Consider the following 21,989-nt stretch of genomic DNA (forward strand, 5'->3'; position numbering starts at 1 on the left):
TATCAAGTAGCTTTCGCTAGTGCAATACTCATAAAAAATAGCGCACGCTGGCCACTACGTTCGGTTCAATGTGTGAACATTTATTCCGTACATATCGCATAATTAAAATGAATTGCCCACTCTTTGTTCGGCACGGTTTAAACCTTAGAATTTTCCATTTGTTACTTTTCATAAACTACTAATGTAATCATCGGTATCATTACATATTTATGGGAATCGTTGAATATATTTTTGAATTTTACATTTGGAAAAATACACACACACACATATATACATAGAGGAAGAGAGGGAGAGGGAGAGAGACATAGTGCCGTTTCATGTACAGCTCGTGCTTATTCGGTTTTCGTTCAATTGCTGTGATTTTCATTGAGACAGCATTTATTAAAAACCATAAATATTTTTAATCCGATTGTCGAAGAAAATAAGTAGAAGAGAAAAAAAAACAAATAATCCCCATTGAGTTGAATGTTATTGCGTTTGGATTTTGTTTGCAATGTCTTAAAATATATGTCGTATGCCCACCGAATAATAATGTTGCATAATTATCATCATCGATTTGTTAATTTGTTTGGCAATTAAACTAATAGAAGAACTAATTTCAAGCAAAACTGTTTGCGATTGCCGAATGGAGAATAGAGAGAGCGAGTGAAAACGCGATGAAAAATTTCTCCGCTATTTTTGAATGCAAGCTATTCAAAATGATGTGTAAGAAATTCACGGTAAAAATATACTCAACACGCCCGCCACTCGCATTCGGTACGGTAAATTGAGAACTTCGTCTTGGCAAATAAATCCAAAGAGCGCAGTTATTAAAATAGGTCTCGGTCTCCGTTTCACCAAGTTGCAACTGTTTTTGATCAAGGCACGTGCAGTTTTTGAACATTTTCGATTTTTTTTCTCTACTTCTTTGTCTTCTCCTACATCTTCTATGCAGCATTTTTTTTCCTTCGTTCAATATCAATACAATAATTTTTGCATGTGGCAATTGACGATTTATTTTGATCGCTTTCAATGTGCCACACACATACCACACAGTTGTCATTACCGGCTGCACCTTTTGAACCGCATAAATATTGAAGATTTTTGGTTTCACATTTTCGTTTGCTTGAGCGAGAATGTGACGCCTGAATTGATCTCGCTCAAAGGCAAATGACATAGGAGATAGTGTCATGGTTCACATTGACAAACCGCGCAATCAATATATTGAACGTGCACCCAGAGAAAGAGAGAGAGAGAGAGAGACTGACGGAGCGGAAATGTTTGGAACGCCCATTAAAAATCAATGCGGTTCACTTTCACACAAAATATATGCTGTCATAAATTAAGTGGCAAAAGAACGTCCAGTAACGAGAGTGTATGATGGAATACAACAGTCTTCACACCATCCAATTGCATTCCGATCGAACAACGCTAAATATATTGCCATTTGTCATTTTCGTAAAAGTCGTTAAACATTACTTACTTTTTTTTCTGTACAAAGTACAATGGCCATTTGGAGAAAATGTAGCAGTTTTCCAGGGAAAAAAAAGAAGAAAGAAGAAAAAGGCCGATTTTTTTTTCTTTCATTCTCGTGTGGTGTCGCATGTTGGGACAGCATGTTTCAAAATGATCGCTGCATTAAACGAAATGAAATTCGAGACCAGCGTTTTCGGTATACGATGAAAGAAAAATGCATGGATAACAAGAGAGACGGCGCTTCGATGGCACACACATACACAAATTCCAAACCGCAAATGAAAAGAAAGAGAGAGTGAGAGAGAAAGAATAGAGAGCCAAATCCAAGATGAAATTAACGATACTCACAGGGACACACTGATTATCGAATACAGTATGTGAACCGAACCGTTTTTATCGCTTTCCATATCCTCATCTCTTTGGCAAACGGCCGAGTATGAAGAGAGCGAAAGGGAGACTGCATAGAAATTTGAATATTCACAAACCGCAGTAGCACATACATGACACGAAAATACACACACACACACACACACACACCCGGCGCTTTCTTTTGAATCTCATATTTCCCGTTACGCATATCAGCATCGCGCGCACATTTTCATTTTTCTGAAGAAAAAAAGAAGAAAAATGAAAATATGACTAGTAATTTCTAATTGTGTCACATTCTACATTCATTTCGCTTCGAACATGATCGATTGAAGAAAGCGAACGCTAGCTAAATTATGAGCAATAAGTATGAAAATTGGTGTAGATACTTCGAAATGATGTAATTTATGTCGTATTTTTATGAGTTGGTTTTTTTTTTAAATGTGTTTCTTTCGCATTTTTCTTTCACTCGATTGCTCCTTCTGTCTCCGTCGAAGTCATCTTTCACAATGAATCAGTTGTGGGTTTAAATTTCTCTGGACCAGTGAAAAAGGGGATGGAACAAGTCACCGCAACATTTTCTAAAGAATAGCCGCAATAAATTGTATCGTCCTCGCGGCAACGCACAAAGCAATGACTTCTTGAAATCAACGCACTTAATCAAAATGTTGCTACTTTTTTTCTCGAAGGATTTATTTTTTTTTCATCTAGTTATTATTTATTGTGGCCTTTTTTTCCATCGTGTACAAAATGTCTTATTTTTTCATCGGTTTATTTCAATCATATAACAGAAGGACAAAAAACGGCATTTAAGTAATAGCTATCATTTTGCGGTTGTCGTTTATTAGTTGTGTGCTGATCACAAGCGATGTCACTCTTAAATGAGGCATAGAAAATGATTGTCGAATTAGTGGCATTTCGTCCAACATATCATTTAAAATGATGAGGCGATTCCGCGCTTTCACGTTCAACGAGAGCTAATTTCATCAGAGCGAGTGTATGTGGTGATGAGGCAGTGAACGCATTTGCCATCGCATTACATTCAATGGTAATGCAAAAATTATGGTCCCAATGGACCCAATTTGTTGGCTTTAACATCACATATTAGGGCTTTTTTGTTGTTGTTTTTTTTTATTACTCTGTTTGGTGAGTTGGCGCTGTGTGGAGAGTGTGGAGCGTGTGTCGTCTAAAATTACAATTCACACACTCAATATTATTATGACTTGTGTGCAGCGCACTCAGTATCAAATCTATTCCAGACATAGAGAGAAGTGTGCGATTCCATTTGGTTGCCGCACATTGCTAAATGTAGCAATCAATTTCTTCGTGTTGTTGCTCGCTTGCTCTCTTTTGTTTCTATTAATATAAATGGTTGTCATCAATTCGCTTCGAGACACACGAGTTGCATTTGAGCGGTTTTTTGATATGATATATGAGCAAAAGTGTCAGCATTTGTCGCAAAAATTGTTACAATTTATAAGTGACATCTGAATGTGGAGGTCTTCTTCTGATGATTGCCGTCTTTCGGACCAAGTTTTTTGCCATCGCTGAGTGAAAGGGAAAAAACAAACAAACTAACTAAAAAAAAGCGCCATAGAAATCGAATAGGTAAATAAAATTAAATTGAAATGATTGCTTGACATGCGCAACTGATGTCTTAATGATTGAAATGAACTGTTCAACTTTATTCTTTTGCTCGCTCATTGTTTTTTCGCGTACATTTTTCACTGTGTCCCTCAAATTAAGATGCGTACGGAATCTATGCTAATAGAGGATAAATGGCTAAATACAAATGTCGGTGAGCTTGACGTGCGATAAATGGAACACGACAAAAACGTAATGGATGAAAAATCAAATGTAACGTTAAGTTGCGATCCATTGAAAATTCCCTGAATTTCCATTTTTCCTTCCAACTATCTGTTCAGTTCCTGACGACCGGCCAAATGAAGCAAAACCCCGTCGTTGTGGTTCGTTTGTATCGCACATTTTAACTCATTCATATCTTTCTGTTGGCCGTGGCAGCCGGCAGCCTTCAGTAAGACAGTTGATTGCATAGCTGCTGTTATGTTCAACAAATATGCTTTTAATTATCGGAATTGATTTTGGAATGTTCCAAAAACTAATGTTCATTCAAGCGGAATTGTTGTGTGTGTGTGTGTTTGTGCGTGTTCGGCTGCGCGTCAGCCCACTCAATGACAATATAGAAGTTGTAATGATATCGTGTTAAATTTAAACTACCATCGTAATTCGCATACGAAATTGTTCAAGTTGAAACACACATCAGAATGATGTGATGCAGAACGGAAAATATCACCCGAAAACACACACAAGACTTACACATTGGCTCACACACATTGTGAAATCAATCAAATACACCAAAAACTCTCTCTCTCTCTCTCTCTCTCTCTCTCGTTCTCTGTGTGCTACATAAAAATTCGGAGCGGCTCAAGCACCCAAAGTTACGCAACCATGAATTGAATGAGCTAGCAATGGTAGAGATAGTATGTGGTATACTAAGGCTGGCAAATGTGAAACAGAAAACAACAACACAAATAACAACAAAAAAATCACAACACATCACTAATGAGCACGTCACGTTTAACAAAGAGTCTTTATTTTATGAAAATTTTCCGCCCATCAAAGCGTAAAATTTTACTCCCTTTTGCTAATGCGTACACATAAAGCCCAGAGTGCATATTTTGTGTACATGAAACACCGCATAGATTCAACGGAGTTCGACACATGTGTTCTTGTTCTTATGTCAATTGTTGTTGGCGGATTTGTAGCTCACCCGCTTCCTTAAGTCAGAGAATATTCGTCAAAAATACAACACAAGAGAGAAAAGACACAAACTTATTCCACTAAAAGTGCTCGAGAGAGCGAAGCGTCAAAGACGAGAAACAAAAAGCATCAGATTATACTCACTAGTTGACATGTGTCTGTCTTCGTATGCCATTCGGAAATAAGGATTGAACGTTTGATCTTTTGATATTTCATCCGATTGTTTTTCTCGTTTCTCTCTTGTAATTCCGATTTGGCTTTCTTCCTATCACATTTACAGCTTACCCAGACCAAAACTGGCCGGGCCAGACCAGAGCGGTCAACGAGCGCTCGTTCGTTCGTTCGTATGCGAACATGTTCGTTTGTTCGTTCGTTCGTTCGTAGGTAAAATTTCATTTTTTTTTCAAACATAAAATTTTCTTATTTCTTAAAAAAATATAGTAATGATCCTATGTACTCAATAATACTGTAAGCACTGTAATACTGTAATTTTCAAGTTGTGAACATTATTTTCGCACAAAAAATTGAACGAATATTTTTTGAGTTTCCACTTGCACAATTGAATGCATAAAACTAATTAAAAACATCTTCACTCAACAAAAAACATCGCTGAAAATCCTACTTTCACTCATTGTGGTTTGTGTGTCCGCTGGCGAGAATAGAATGATATGATAATTAGCTGGACATGAACGTGGAAGTTGTAAAATGATGAAAGTAATGCATACAGAGAGAGAGAGTGAGAGAGATAAAAATGACAAAGACAGCAAAGTTCATCTCTTTTTGTCATTTATGGTGTGCAATTCAGAGAGACTTGTTGCAGTGATGATTTAAATCACATGGACGTTCAAACAGTGTGTGTTTTACGCACTGTGTTAAATCGCCACGTGCAAAACAGTTATACGTTTAGACAATGTTTTGTTCTGTGATCGTACAACACACACAGTTCGAGCGACAACGTGCTTCATGATATCACAGCAACAAGACGAATCTGAAATGTGCACACCATACTTGGCAAAAAGAGATGAACACTGTCTTTGTCACTTTTTTCTATCTCTCTCTCCGTATGCATCACTTTCTTCGTTTCACAACATTTGAAACCAGCATTATTATTGCTTATTGCATTATTATGCATCCAATTGTGCAATTGGAAACTCAAAAAAATATTCGTTCAATTTTTTGTGCGAAAATAATGTTCACAACTTGAAAATTACAGTATTACAGGGCTTACAGTATTATTGAGTACATAGGATCATTCCTATATTTTTTTAAGAAATAAGAAAATTTTATGTTTGAAAAAAAAATGAAATTTTACCTACGAACGAACGAACGAACAAACGAACATGTTCGCAGATTCTACGAACGAACGAACGAACATGTTCGTAGATTCTACGAACGAACGAACGAACAAACGAACATGTTCGCATACGAACGAACGAACGAGCGCTCGTTGACCGCTCTGGGCCAGACCGCCACCGCCTGCGCTGGTTGTTGCAACGGCAGAATATTTTTCGCTCGGTAATTTTTCACTTTAAACCTCTCTCTCCCTCTCTCTGTCTCTCTGTCTCTCTCTCTCTCTCTGTCTCTCTCTCTGTCAGAAGCAGAGAGGCGAGAGATTTAAATCGATTTGAACTTGTGACACGATCAAAAAATAATCTGCACAATAAATAAATGCCGTGCACCTGATGATCAATGCATACGATTAATACAACATTTTTCACCCTTCTGGTTTGCACCATTTAATGCCCTTTGTCGAATTGCGAAACGAAACCTGCACCACATTACCAACCAATCGAACAATTGTTCCACTTTTTTTTTCTTCATTTTTATTCATTTATATTGGAACCTGTATAAATATATGCAAAGGAGATGACGTTACCATGTTACAACATAATCTCTTTCCCGCTGCTTGCTGCCGATTGATAGCATATTCCATGGATTATTTTTGCACCCCACATTTCTCGCTCTCTCTACGTCACCCGTCCGCTTGCTCATCATCACAATAATAAACGATTTGTATCTCTTTTGCCAATGATAATAATCACTGTATAAATAACGATATAACTCAATTCGAACAGAGAGAGAGAGGCGAGAGTGAGCATATTTCCTGTGCCAAAATCGTTGCGGCCCCTTTTTCAATGGAAAATTTACCGCGTGATTTAATAAAGTACCAGGGAGCCATGACACAAGTATATCTATTCAAATTGGAGTTTCTGTGCATCCGATTAGAAAATTTGGCTCGGTGTGTCTTCTTCACTTTGCGCAACGAATCTTTACAAAATACTCGCTGAAGCGAGTCTTTTTTTGTTGGTGATGGGCGCGCGCGCGCTCTCGCTCTCCGGCTGGATATGAGGATTATAAATACATCGAATGGCTCTCTCGTTGGCAACGTGATTGTGTACTTATAGCAATTTTCTTTGGTCCTCGACAAATAATAAAACATAACCATGGTACAATGAGCGAAAAAAAGTCACGTAAAAAATCATAGCAGTGGCAATGATTTTTCTTTTTCTATTTCAATGCAGATCAAATACAGGCAAAAGCATAACAAATAAAGCGATTTCATTATATTTTGAAGTTTGCAAGTTTCTGGCGTAGCGGGTAGTTGAACGGTTTTCAAAGAGCGAACAAGAGAGAGAGAGCGCATATTTCAGATTTCACTACTGGTTAATATGACAGTTTTAGCGATTTAATGGCAAATCCATCATTATGCAATGATGTGTTTTTCGCACAAAACGCTAAGGGCCCACCTGCTGTGTGGACCGCACTTTTTTTCTTGCTTTCACTCTCTTGTCGTTCTCATTCTGCCAACCCCCGAAGGAGTGCGGGAGTTGAATGGCTCACGACATTCGTATCACTCGCTTTTCTTTCACTCTCTTTGAATCGATGCACCGTATTTCATAAATGACACACACACACACACACACACACACACCGCAGCGAGTAAAAGATCGCTCGGTGTGCAAGTGAGTGTTACGCAGAACAACATGTTTTTGCCATACGACAATTGGTTCAATTTCACCCGAACAATGAACGATAAACGACAATGATGGCTATGAGCGTTAAGTGAAAAACAAAAATAAAGAAGTCGAATGCCATGCGACACGTGCAAATTAAAATCATGTTTATTTTACCAATCATCGATGGGAAGAAAGCCCACCAGAATAATTGCATAAAAGATGTTCAACTGCAGAATAGAAGCGAAAAGAAGAGAAAAAAAAAACGGACACGGAGAGAATTGTGTTGCCAATGACACGTGTATCATCAAGACAAAAGAATGTTTTTTTTTGTCTTCCCTCTCTCTCTCTCTCTCTCGCTCGGTGAGAAGGATTATTTCAATTGAATGCGGATTTTCACCGGAATCAGCAAAAGTTTTTTCTCTGTTCGTTGTTGTTATTCGCTCGAAAAAGTCTGCTTACATTAGACTCTCACGAGAGACCAAATATAAAACTGTCTACCGATATTTGACAGTTTTAATTGTTGTTTCTACACTCGTAACGTCCTGTATTTTTTCCTGGCCAGATACTTTACGATAACAAAAAATGCATATTCAAAACACACGTCATCACATCGTTAAGATATGTTTTAATCATTTTTATTTTTCTGCCGGTTTTCAAAGAATCCAGCGTGAAAAAATAAAACTACAACGAATTTTACCGTTTAATTCATTCGGTTTGCCAATATATGCAAATGAGTCGTCGCACAGGCAACGCGCGAATCTATTTCGCTTCAGTCGGCAATTCATTTGCATCGCTTTTGCAACACAACAACCCAGAGACACAAACAAAAGAGTTATTCAAATTTTGGCCTATCGGAAACGACCAGATACATATCATATCACAAATATCACACTACGACACTGACGTGGCCATTGTTTCGCATATATTTCAACAGGAACAAAACCAACAACAACGCAGCCGCAAGTAGCTCGACCGGAAAATCTCTTCAGTGCCTTTGCTGGAGTTTTGCATTCATTACGGACAATTTTATCTACACCAAAAACGCTTACCACAAACAACCGAATATAGAGTGAAGTAATCAAAAAATATGATAAATGTAGCCATTGTCAGTAGGATTGAGGGGAAAAAAAATGCAAAATGAATTATTCGCTTGATGCAGATTGTATGTTGCTTTTGACTGAAGTTGCTGTGCTCTCTGTTTTGACGTCCATTGAAGTGAGCCCCCGAAACAATCTGATCATTGAATTCGCTTGATTATTACAGCCATTACATTAATTGAATACTTTTGTTTTTGTTTTTTGGTTTCGTTCAACTTTTGATTTGGTTCCTGTTCCACCACTGTCCAATTCCATTCGAGCGGTCCGACCAACCAACACCTTAATGAACCGGACGCTTAAACGTAGAAGATAAGATAAACCGATCTCATTATCAACAATAAAAATCACTTTTTAAACGGATTGTAAATAAAATGAGAAGCATTTATTTCTCTCTTTTTTTATGCAAATTATTATCATATTCATATGAAAGAGGTGAAAAATTCAAATTGAATAAAGTCGGCAATTTTATGGGAGGCTTGAAGTTTTGGTGCGATTCTTTACCATTTTGCTGTTCGTTACACTGTAGTTCCATGCACACGGAATTGTGACACCGTGAAGTCTTTTGTACTTTGACGAAAAATGAGGCGAAATTCAGAATTATCAGCCGATCTTTATACACATGAATTACGATTATGGTATATTTTTCAGTTCGAAAACGGTATTATTATGAAATCAAAAGAAGGTAAACATCAATAATTAAACAGTTTTCATGGAGATTGCAATAATTTTTCAGTACCAAATGGAAATAAAAACAATTAATAAAAGAATCGTTTTAATTCAAATGTAACATTAAATTGCGTTTCATTATGCATTCAAATGATTTCAGTTGGATCATTTTATTTGCACATGCTTCAAGTAATTCATTCATCTCGATTGGTCTGACTGAATGTTGATAATGTGCTGCCATCAATAAATCATCATTTTCGAAGTCGACCTAGACCATAAAAAAATGAATCCCCCAAAAAATGAGTTGTTAGTTCTGGCTTCGAATTTCCGTGATTCTCTAGTGTAATACGCCTTCAGTGATAGCATCATAAGTGTCGAAGCTAGAAAGAACAACAAATAAAGTCAAAAAATGTAATAAATTAAAAATTTCTTCACTTTTTGAACTTGAACTAATAAATCCACTAGAATTACTTAGAAAACGAAATGAAAAGCGACTAACTAAGACGAAGAAAAGACATTTTCACCAGTCGGAATGCGTGCTCATATCGCATATACAGTATCAATATAGAAAAAAACCAACCGTACCTACCAGAAATCATTGCGGTTGTGTCACATTATTGTTACATGCTGAAAAAAAAGATGAAGTTGAAAAAAGTAGCTCGGAACAGCACAGCTAAATTATGGAAGAAAAAGCGAGGAAATACAATACCGAACGAAAAAAAAAGAACTCGAATGAAAAAGGCAGAAAGCAGAAAAAAACGTCCTCAACTGATGCACCAAAAACATCAGACATAAGTCACTGCAACAGCTAAATGATATATGCTCAGAGGTCGTATTGCGCACAAGTTCTGGTTGTCTTTATTTCTGTTCACACGCACACGACATCATCACACAGCGACCAACGAAAAAAAAAACTCATGCTTTTCCTTGTTGTTATTGTACTTCTTCGGCTCTTTCTCTCTGTCTCTCTCCGCAACTCTCTCTCTCTCTCTTTCTCCTGTTTAATTACTTTCTTGGTGTGTTTTTTTGCGCGCGTACACTCAGTTTTATGCTTATGATGGTAATATCCAGTATATCGTTTTCTTCATCGTACGCATACGCAATGCGTTTATGCATAACGGCATTGGTTGCTGGGGATGGCAGTGCACCGAAACGATCGCATTTATGTGGTGGATGTATCGTACATGCGTGATCTATGAATATTCGTTCCGCGATCTGTCTTCCGATTGTATCTCACACATTAATCGTGCATGTATTGTTCGTTTACATCGTTTTAAGTTCAGGCTGCACATTAAAGTGTCTACAAAATTTTAACCAAACTATTAATTTTAATTTTCAAACACATCCTCGTATTCGGTCGTTTGTTCGTTCTTTCTCTTACGTGCTCTGTGGTTTGCTTCTTTCTCTCTCTCTCTCTCTCTCTCTCTCTCTCTCTCTCTTTTCCCTCCTTCTTTTGAAGCATAAATATTTAGCATAAATCACAGATGAACGTTTTTATTTTCAGTTCGAAAGAGGCACACTAAATGTTCGCTCTCTGCACATTTATCATGTGTGCTGGTTGTGCGCTTGCAACAGGCGATCCGATGTCGTTCATTTTACACCCGCTTTTCGAAAGTGTGATCTTTGGCGCATTTGAACACTTTATCATACATTACTTCTTTTTTTTTACTTCAGGCCGACCGACTATGGTTATGTGCCATGGTTTTTGACGTTCATTTGATACTCCAGGGAAAATCCGAAGAATATTTTTTCGAAAGGGTTAAGTTCAACATTGAGTATTGGTTATCAGCAAAGCTTTTTGTTTCGTCTAAATGTTTCATAATGATTGGTGTACGCTCGACGCTCTTCTCCGAACGACCGGTGCAATTTATATGATGATCGTCGTGAATGAGATGTCATTATGCCGCCGCCGCAACCAATAAAACCATTTGCCATACCCGATTCCTCTCTTCGATCCGGTATTTATTTTGTAAATGATTCGAGTTGAGTAAATTATAACTTTCATTGGAAATTTATTTCGTGTCAAAAAATATGAATACACGTGTTTTCTGCACGATATACTGTTCGCTGCGCGGTCCGACTGTCATCGTGCCAAAAAAAAACACACAATTTTCAATTGAGCCAACATTTATTCGTTTTCAAGTATATTATGTCGTCGAACAATTTTCGAACCGGCTCAAAATAGTGTAACAAAAAATGCGTCGATTTTTAAAACGGTGAAAAATGTTTTCTTTCTCGATTTTTCCATGCATCGAATAAAACCCAAAGGTTTTGATGGTTGAAGCATTTCCGTAAATTGCGTATCAAACTGCGTTGCTTTCGATATACATTGTAAAGCATCTTCATAAACCGTATTTCTTTTTAAATTATCGTTGTCGTCATCGATGTTGTTCAACAAGCTTCTTGAAACATTCTTTTTTTTTCGGATGATTTGAAAGCTGCTGCGCCCATGCATCAAAATAGACAACAAAGTATTCGAGCACAACGAAATCGATGTAAACACTTAGATCAGCCATTTGGATTTCCATGTAATAGTCTATAACGACCGCATGAAAATTTCTTAATAATTTATTAGTTGGAGCAGAGGCAGAGAGAAAGAGCGAGAGAGAGAGAGAGAGAAATCATATTGAGGAAAAAATGCTTTATAATAACGGTTTAATATGCAATTATACAACGAAACAAATGCTTCCGAGAACCGTTTTTCATCATTACAACGATATGCAGTTAACGTTGCGATGGTGCTTGCAAGAGATACTGCTCGATGCACAGATGAATAATATTCCAAAGAAATGTTGATAAATCGATATAAATGTGGCGAAAAAGAGAGAGAAATTTCCAATTTTTGAGTGTCTGTTCTTCGAAGTAGATTTCAATGAACCTGATTCTTACATGCAAATCATAATCCATTGCCATTGGCTGTTGCATCTTCATCTTGGAATATCATTCTTATAATATTATTCTTCTGCATGTAATCTTTGGCGAGAATACATCGAAAAAACAATAATGATGTTTTGTGTTCATGTGAAACCAAAGCGAAAAAATCGTTTATCATCGTCGTTCGGTCGCTTCTCATCTCATCTCATTTAGCTACTGTTTGGCAGCTTTTCGAAAGTACTTTCCATTCCATAAACAAGCGATCGGTAGAACAACCCAAATGGTCAAAAGAATAAGTAGCTAATTTTGTAACGATTCTAAATAAACATTAGTTTTATGGAGATGCAGAGAAGCAGAGAGGAAGAAGCGAATGCTGAACTGTCCGAAATGAATACTCCTACCGATCAATTTGAGTGGAGACTTAAATTTTCTGATCACTTCGAGTGATAAGCACAAAAGTAAACAGAATCTCTATTATTTTTGTTGTTCTCTGTTCGTTGTTCGACTAACATAAACATGTTATTTCCGACATTGGCAAACAACAAAGAGGCATCAAGTGATCGCCGAAAAATTTCTACCTAATCACTATTTACGAACAAAGAACCGAAACGAAAACAACGGTGTCGATATGTGAGGAAAGTAAATACGGTAGTCTATCAAAAAATCGAATGCTGTGAATCTCAAACACACGCATCCGCCCTGTCTTACTGTCGTTTCCATCAAACGGCCGAGAAAAATGTGCGAAAAAAAGAGTAGTCGAGTTAACATCTTAAGATAATAAAATTCTGGACCGAGACGACTTTTACAGCAGCAGCAACAAGATCATTTAGTGTGCCGCTACAAGTGCATTGTGAAAATTGGCTTTAAATCTCAATGGGACCTAGTTTTTTTTCTCTCTCATATTGTCTAATCCATCGTTGTTTTCTTTTCGGTTGGTCATCGTCGTTTGATTTTCCCCGTTGTCGAAACACAGAAAATCAGTAATTGACAGTGATTCAGCAACCGCACTTCCACAGCGACCGGAGTTTCGGTTTGTTTGTTTTTTTTATTTGGTTGGCTGTTGATTTAACCGCTTAGCACATTTCTTATAACTGCAACAACCTTCACAGTGGGCCAGTAGTAAAAAGTTGTGTGTGATATTTGTTCATAACAAATATTTAAACATTACACATCATTCGTAATTATTAATAAATAAACGCACATCTATGGAAACATGAGCCGCAACCGCTGCGCATCAAACAATAGATATGGCAGCCGATAGCGATTCGTATGAGCGTCAGATTGTCAGATAAAATACACGAACCTTCTACCTGTTTCAGTGTTCATTGTTCACTTGTTTAGTGACTGCACGATGAAATTGTATACATTGATGAGCGTACATCTTCATTCAATATCTCTCTCGCTCGCATCAAAATCAAAATGCCGAATTGACGAGCATCCAAGTTGATGCGTTTCTGTGTTAATTGTTGTTATTGTTGCTGTGGCCCGTTTTATTTACTCTGTCTCGCTCTCTCGGAGAGATATGTTCCACAACAGGAAATCGATACCAAACAAAGACGCGCTTACACACAATGCAAATGCCCATAAATGAATGAATGAATGAATGAGCCGAACACCGGCACTAAATCAACTACCGAAATGTTATTTAAACGTTTATTTGATCGAATGTGAGAAATATGAACTCAACTTTGATTTGTTCATCGGCGTTCAACTGATAATAATATTACATAAATATGCGCCAGCCGTGGATGGAATTCTTTGTTCGGATCTGCCGAGCTCGAGATAGTTTATCGCTGTTCATTTCATCGATCTCCAATCCGATGAAATATATCAAAATTATCTGTTGCCTAATTGCTTCGAAAACGGTTTGTGGCATTGCACAAATCGACACACTTAATAATGGATTTTATTCGATTATAAAAATATCTGAAACGAAAAGAAAAAAATATGAACAAAAACCAACACGACCATTGGAAGCGGAGAAGAATTCGTTGATGGGCATCAACTGATTAGATTGAACATAAAATAAATTTTTCGTTCTCTTGGGCATTTGCGTTTTTATTTTTCCATCTTGATTCATTCGACTGCATCGCGCTGCGTGGCTTTTTTTTTAAATCAACGCAGCACAGAGACAAATAAAAACCAACAACAACGAAATAAATAGAAGAAAATATCTTCCATTTATGGTGATATTGATATTGTTATTATTGTTTTACTCTCATCGGATTGACGACGACAACCAGCGAAATGCAATGTTCGTCAATTTCCCACAGAGACATGGGCGCCTCATCTCTAATTTCATCTATGCTTCGGTTCGTTGTTGTTATCCCTCAAATCAGACAGCAGCAGCAGCGAATTAAAACGAAGAAAAATTGAAGCACCAACTATACGCTTGATATAGATCAATCGATGTTCTACACAGGCAATAAACTACCTAAAGAAATGGACAAACAAATAAATGTGTCAGATGGAAGAAAAACATTATGTTTGTATTTATTTATGTGGCCTACGACGTGAACCAAGTTACTCTCTCTCTCTCTCTCTCTCTCTCTCTCTCTCTCTCTCTCCCTCTCTCTCTCTCTCTCTCTCTCTCTCTCTCTCTCTCTCTCTCTTTCTCTCTTTCTCTCAGTGCCGATGAAATGAAAAGAAAACAACAGACAAACAGTGCAATATTGTTGAAGACGAACGCTGCTTGGTTTTTTCCAATTCGCTCGGTGGATTTGTTCCATTTCTTCAATTTTTTTCGGACAAGATTTTTCTTATGAAAGTGAAAAACGCCAGAAGAATAAAATGTCCAGGCCAGAGCCAATTGAAAAAAGGATTCAAAAATGAATGCAACAAATTGATACTTTGAAGCGAGAATCTTTTTTTTTTGTATTCCACCAGGCTGTTTCATGTTTTAAAATCCATAATTTGAGTGCTAAAACACATGACTCATTTACAATGTGTATGCGTCTTCTGTGGAACAATCAAAAAAATGATTTCCTTTTTTTGGGAGTATTGATTTATCTGACGGTACGAAAAAAAACACACAAATGTAAAGCAACAAGTTAAGCGCATGGCGCAGACTCATTTCGTGTCGTGTCTCTTCGTTTTTTCTGTTTCTGTTCATATTTTACTTGATTACTGAAGCCACGCCAAATACGGTACAATCATTTTTCATATGCTAAATGCCCAAAATGTTGGAATTAGATGGCAGCAAAACACATTTTGCGTGCATGCTGCACGTCAGAGAGACAGAAACCGAGAAACAAAAAAGTGCTTAATTACCCTTTTTTCCTCTCTATCCATTTAAATGGGAGTCGAGAGAGAATGATGCGACGAAATGGCCCGAACAACTCTCTCTCTCTCTCTCTCTCTCTCTCATACACATATTGTAACCCGAAAACGAATCTGTTTGTCGCTTTGACAAATCATTTATTGGGCTCGGGCGCGGAACGGGAAATAAAATACCGATTCTAAGAAATAAAAATGGTTTAAACGCGTTTCGGATATCAACATTCTTGTAACATCGCATGTAATGAAGACAAATTTGCAATTTTAATTTATCACCACAACCAATTTTGTTCTACGTCATTTGCATTCGGCATGTGTGTTTTGTGTACGTATTTAATACGTTTTCCGTTTTGCGGCATTTGATTTTTGCGGCCCGAAAGATGCTGACGAAGTCGACGACTACAACCGACCAACGATGATAGAGCTGACGACGAATGGGGGGAGGCGATGGATTCGCAATAATGATATTTAACGGCATTTTGATCGGCACGCATCGATTTACTGCAATAAAATTCATATAATTTCTGCGATTATTATTAAAGGTGTAATTAACGCCAAGCAGAATATCCACGAAATTCGAAAGTTATTCATAATTGTTTTTTTCTCGTGCTGTTGGTGTTTGTGTTTGTCTGCAACCACTCGCATGCCTAAAACCACCTTCATTCCTGTAGTGCATTTTAGTGCAACGCGCGTGCATACACACATATAAAAACTGCTCACTTAATTGCACATCCATCGTCTTTTGTACATATATGTGCATCAAATTGGCATTATGATGATATTTTTTGTGTATGTTTGCTTATTTGATGGCTGTTTTTTTCCCTGTGGATCGGCCGTTTTATCTTTTTGCGCATTTGCCGCGATATATTGAATGGTGTTTTGGGCGCACTTGTGAGAAAAATTATGGCCATGTCCAATGCAAGGGTTTTTGATATGAATAAGAGTTTATGGTCAACTTTGTCGATGCGAAGCCATTAAGAACAATTGAAGAGGAGAGAGAAAAAAAGCACTAAGATCATATAAAATGGAAAGGCGGACAACGACATCGGTACATTCAGCGCACTCACAGCAAATGCGAATACAAAATGAATGAGCGCTGGATCACGCGCGCGCGTGTGTGTGTCTGCACTCACACAATGTGATGACAGTTCAAAAGGAGCCTAGAAACATGGCATTATAATTTAAAAGCCGGCAGCAAATCTTTTGCTGTGTCGCTTGGTCACGCGGTGCGCTCAATGAAGATAAAATTGTGAATAATAATATAAATAATAACACATTTGCATAATATTTATTTTATTTTTTGTATGTTTTTTACGGCAGCAACGGAATTGGTTGCAGCAGCAGCACCAGCAGCGATTGAAAGAAATGACAACAAAATAATGACAAACTAAAACATACAAGAAATGTGGACAGAAAAAAAGTGCATGCATATAATGCGATGAATGTTTGTTTTGTGGGACCATTTCAATGTGGGAATGGTTTACGTGATCCTCACGAATATGTTGCGCCAAAGCCAAATCTGATTATGGCTTGTGGATGCGAGTGCGCTGGTCAAGACATTTTCGACGCCTTTTGGAATCACATCACAGCACATAACAATCGTGAAAACGGCTCGTTCACATTGTGCCCGTTGGACAGAGGAGAAAAAAAATAAGACGTACACCCGAGAAGAGATGCAGTGAAATTTACAAAGAAAGACAAACAAATGCCAAAATAATCGAAGCCGGTTCTGCAACAAGGCTCATGCACATTGCGCTGAAAAGCGGTGACCGCGCCTAGGCAATTTCTGCCTGTCTGACTGACTGACTGAATGATGCTACCACTGTATATATACATATGGGTTTGTTTGTTTTTTTATACATTCGTATTCATGTCCAATTTCGAGAATTATCGTATGACCAAATCCAATCAAATGGATGCGCATTTTACGTTTATGTTCCCGTTCGGTAGCGCTGATTTACAAGCAGCATTCCGTTGATTCATTGGTACAGCCGCCAGCTCCGAGTGATCGGTCTTCCTCACTCTCTCTCTCTCTCTCTCTCTTTCTCGACGGTGAATTGATTCGGGTGAGAGTCGTCGGGGCGAATTCATCTTCAACAACAATGGCCTGTTAGCAGGTATTCTGAAAATTGATCGGTAGCTACTTCAACTTGGTACGGCTCTTCACTTCACATGTGTGTGTGTGTCGGTGTGTTTTTTTTTTGCTCTCGATCGCTATAATATCACTAAATCAATAATTCATTGGCGCAAGATTTATGGTGGACATGTTCATTTTGTCGTTCCTTTTTATTTAATAAAACCAAAACAAAAGCCCAACCAAAGTAAAAACTGTCAAATAAATAAAACATTTTTTTTTCTCGTTCGTTTCGAAAAAAAAAGAAGAAGAGAAGAAATACGCTCTATGCAAGAGCAGTGTAAGTAGCGCGCACCTCAAATTGATACAATCGCATCAATGAAGAGGAAATGAAATGTATTTATTAGCAAATATCAACATTGCCGTGTGCACACACGCAGAATCGAAACGCCAAATTCGTTTCATCGCTCACTGGATTGTTCGATTGTAATTTTTATCGAAGAATGAGCACACTCATAAACAACATTACTTTCGATTGATATTTTAAAACGCACACAAAAATCTATAGGTGAGATCGAGAGTGGTGTATGTTACACTGATTTGGTTGTGAAAGAGAAGAGTAAGTTTCTTCCGACTTAAAAAGGGGAGTATGTTCATTTTTGGTGGGTCCTCGCGGTTTTTCACGGTTTCCGCGGAACTGATAAGAGATAACAACATGGTGTCTTCGGCAAAGTTGTACTACTCGAGATCTTCTATAACATTGCTGAAAACAGTTATCTCTTATCTCTTATCAGTTCCGCGAAAAACGCGAAAAATGGTAAGAAAAAAAAGTTCTATATAAAATTTGCTTTTTCATGTGCGCGATTTGCGCGCAACTGATAAGAGATAAGAGATAACTGTCTTCAGTCAAGTTATAGAGGACCTCGAGTACTACAACTTTGCTCAAGACACCATGTTGTTATCTCTTATCAGTTGCGCGAAAACCGTGAAGACCGCGGAGGCTAGACGGTACTAGAACATACTCTCCTTTAATGCCAACAGAATCATCAGAAAACATACTCCTCTTTTTCTCAAAATAAGTCGACAAAAAATACTTACTCCACTCTCGATCTCACCCATAGAAATGTAGGCAGATAATTTACGGAATGGTATAAAAAAGTGTGTGTACAACACATACACACCAGATATGTTTTGCGAAATTCGCATCTGAATGCTTCGGCGAAATAAAAAAATATTTTAAACAATGGCAAAACACACATTGCACTGCCTGAAAACACAAACAATCAATCGACTTCGGTTTCAACATAAAATCCAACTTCATTTTTGTCTCTTTCGCTCTCGCTGCTCTGTTGCCATTCGGAAATTTTCGGTGGATTGCATGTATTACATTCGTTCATTTTCCATTCAAACTAAATAAATAATTCATAGAAAATGCAATCGGATTGCGTCTCTGTACAAATCGAGAAAGCGTATGCCAAATATCGAAATAGTTGTATAAATTTAATGTGACCATCATTAGATAAAACTCGACGATACCAGTTAAAATAAATTAGCCACAAAACAGCTACCATTTTCGTTGTCGTCATCATTGTCGTTGTCGTTGTCCAGCGTGTTGTGGTTCGTGGTTTTTTTTTGTACAGTTTCTTTCTCGCGAGCATAGTGTTCCAGTTTACACACAATTTGAATTTACAATTCACCACCATACTTGAGTCCAAATGGAAGTGGACACAATTCACAGTCGCACCATGATCCGTTCGATCCATTGAAGGCGAAAAATTCACATTCATTTGCGATCGCCAATTCGAATAAGACCAAACTCGCGAAAAATGGCAATATTGCTCTCGCAAAACCTAATTTGAATATGAATGGAGAAAAAAAATCACCAGGAATTGTTTATTCTTCGGCGGCAAATAAATATTAGAACATACATATTTCGCTTGACTCAAAACTCCCATTCGCTATTAATTGTGAAAATGAAGATTTACTTCAATACTTCTACAAAATGAGCGTCATAGAAATTCCAAATAGCGGTCACTGTGCTGTGCAAATTACAATTTTAGCATATTGTTTCTCCATTGAAATTTTTTTCTTGAATAAAATTGAACGATTTACATTAAACAAAAGCATCGGATAATAATACTTAAACTGCCGCTTGTGTCAATCTAAATTTAGATTCATCTCACATTGTGACGTCTATGACCAGGTCATACTCCAAAATTGAAACACACAAACACAACCGCACACAGAATCAGTATTGGAAGCCGTGACCGTGAAACTATGCAAGAAAAAAAAGAGCCGCGCACCATACAAATTCTTAATTCGTAAAAAAAACGGTTGTTGTTTTTCGTGCATTTTCAGATTTATGCAAAGCCAATAAAAAAAAACCGAAGCAAAAAAACGTAAATCATGAAATTTTGCACGCAATGTCATTAATATGCATTTATTCATAATGCAAAATAGCGAAGAGTGAAGAAGAGACAAGCGCACACACACTTGAGCACACTGCGGTGTAGTGACTGATGGTGGATGAATGTAAGTGAGGGGAGGAGAAACGTGAACACAATTGAAATTGTATGACAGTTCAAAAGCAGCACAGCGTAAAAAGTTTCTAATGGATTTAGCACTTTTAATTACATGCTGTAAGTGATTATAATGAGTGGTCATTGAATATTCGTGTAAATTTGGTGTTTTCTCATATATTTTTTGTTGCTGCTGCTGCTCAGGTAAAGAGAGAAGACACGAAATATAAATAAAAAAAAGCCGCAACTGATTAGTGTGCATTGTAAGTCGTACACTTGTTGCAATTTTGTGATGAGTACGAGTCAAAACGAATTATGCACCGCACTTATTTTATTTGCCTGCGTTCGCCCCTCATAATGCAAACTGCAATGTAGAACAGGTGTCACCGTGCTAAATTAACATTCATTGATCCCATAAATTGGTGCCCTATTTTCCATGATATCATTCCGTATTGGGTATGGATTTGGTGTATGCCGTTTTTGTTGTCTGTGCAAGAATTCGGAGAATGCATCGATCTTTTTTTCCACTTGGCGAATTGGTGAATTTGAACAAGTGAACAATTGAGCGAACGAGAGTGAGTGAAGAGGAAAGGTTCAGGTTCAAATGATAATTGTTGATTGCATGACAAGCACCTGCAAAAAAAAGAACGAATGAACGAAAGAAAGAAAACAATTTCATATTTTTTTTTTCTTCTTTTACTTGAATTCGGTATGAATGTCGGTGTTTGTTCAATAAACAAAAATAACCAACCCAAATAAAAAAAAATGAGTAAAAAGAGAAAACCCAAGGAAAAAAACTTGTGAAGATAATTATATATGTGCATGTTATAACCATATGTAATTAGATTTTGATATATCTGGCTAGTTGAAAGCGATGAGCACACACCACATGCAATGCCACCAACATCAGATAGTGTGTCGCTGTTTCTCTCTCCTTGTGTGTGAGAGATAGTGTGATACGGCCGGTTGTTCGCGATGTTCGCACAACGCGCGCACAATACAATGGCATCGAGTGATCGAGTACGCTCACGGTGTGCCCTGGCAAAATTGCCTTACCAATTGCAAGTGACTTGATTCACATTTATATTTCACAAGGTGATGGAACAGCCTAAGCAGAAGTGCAAGAGCAAAAACACACACACACACACACACACACACATCCAATCTCAAACACCGGGGCAAAAATTTCGCATGCGCGCTTTAATATTTTGTATGGGTATACAGATGACTTTTGATGGCTATCATCATCTTGATTGACGCGTCAAAGGATATGCTCGTCACTTGATTCTCTTCATCGCTCGAACTGAATTTAGAAAAGAAAAATGAGAAGAACGAAACGACACGACGTGCCAACAATAAATACATTCCACATCGCCGCCACCGCTGCTGTCTTCGTCGTCATCGTTGCTCCTGTTGCTATTCTGCCATTTACTATTTGTACACGCCGTGTACTGCATTTTTAGCTTTCCGCTTCTTCAAAATTGAAACGTGAAAATAAGAATTCGTTTCCCGTATTTCAGATTGCTTGGAAATTGAATTAATACACACATTTCTGCACTGATGCGTTTCCACTTTGTTTGCTCTTTCGCTTTATTATTCATATTCATTACACCATTACGGCTTATGCTGCCGTTGTTGCGGTCGAATCCACTTTGCCTCCGCTGTTGCTGCTGATTGTATTGTGTGGCGCGCACATATGTGCATTTACTGCTGCTGCTTCCACTGCTCTGACGCTGTCTTATCGCTGACGCGCTTGTCTACTGGTTCACGGCATTTTGCCGAGTGTAGATTTCAAATATATTAATGCAAATTTATAGATTTATGCGTAATCGCTGTGTAGTAAGTCATTCATTTCATCTTGACTTGTGTGTAACGTGTATCAATGCCCTAACATAATAATTAATAAAACCACTTTCTCGTGTTG

The sequence above is a fragment of the Sitodiplosis mosellana genome, unplaced genomic scaffold, assembly GCF_009176505.1.
Source record: "Sitodiplosis mosellana isolate CC-2019 unplaced genomic scaffold, AAFC_SMos_1.0 Smas_scaffold_6226, whole genome shotgun sequence".
Taxonomy (NCBI): Eukaryota; Metazoa; Arthropoda; class Insecta; order Diptera; family Cecidomyiidae; genus Sitodiplosis; species Sitodiplosis mosellana.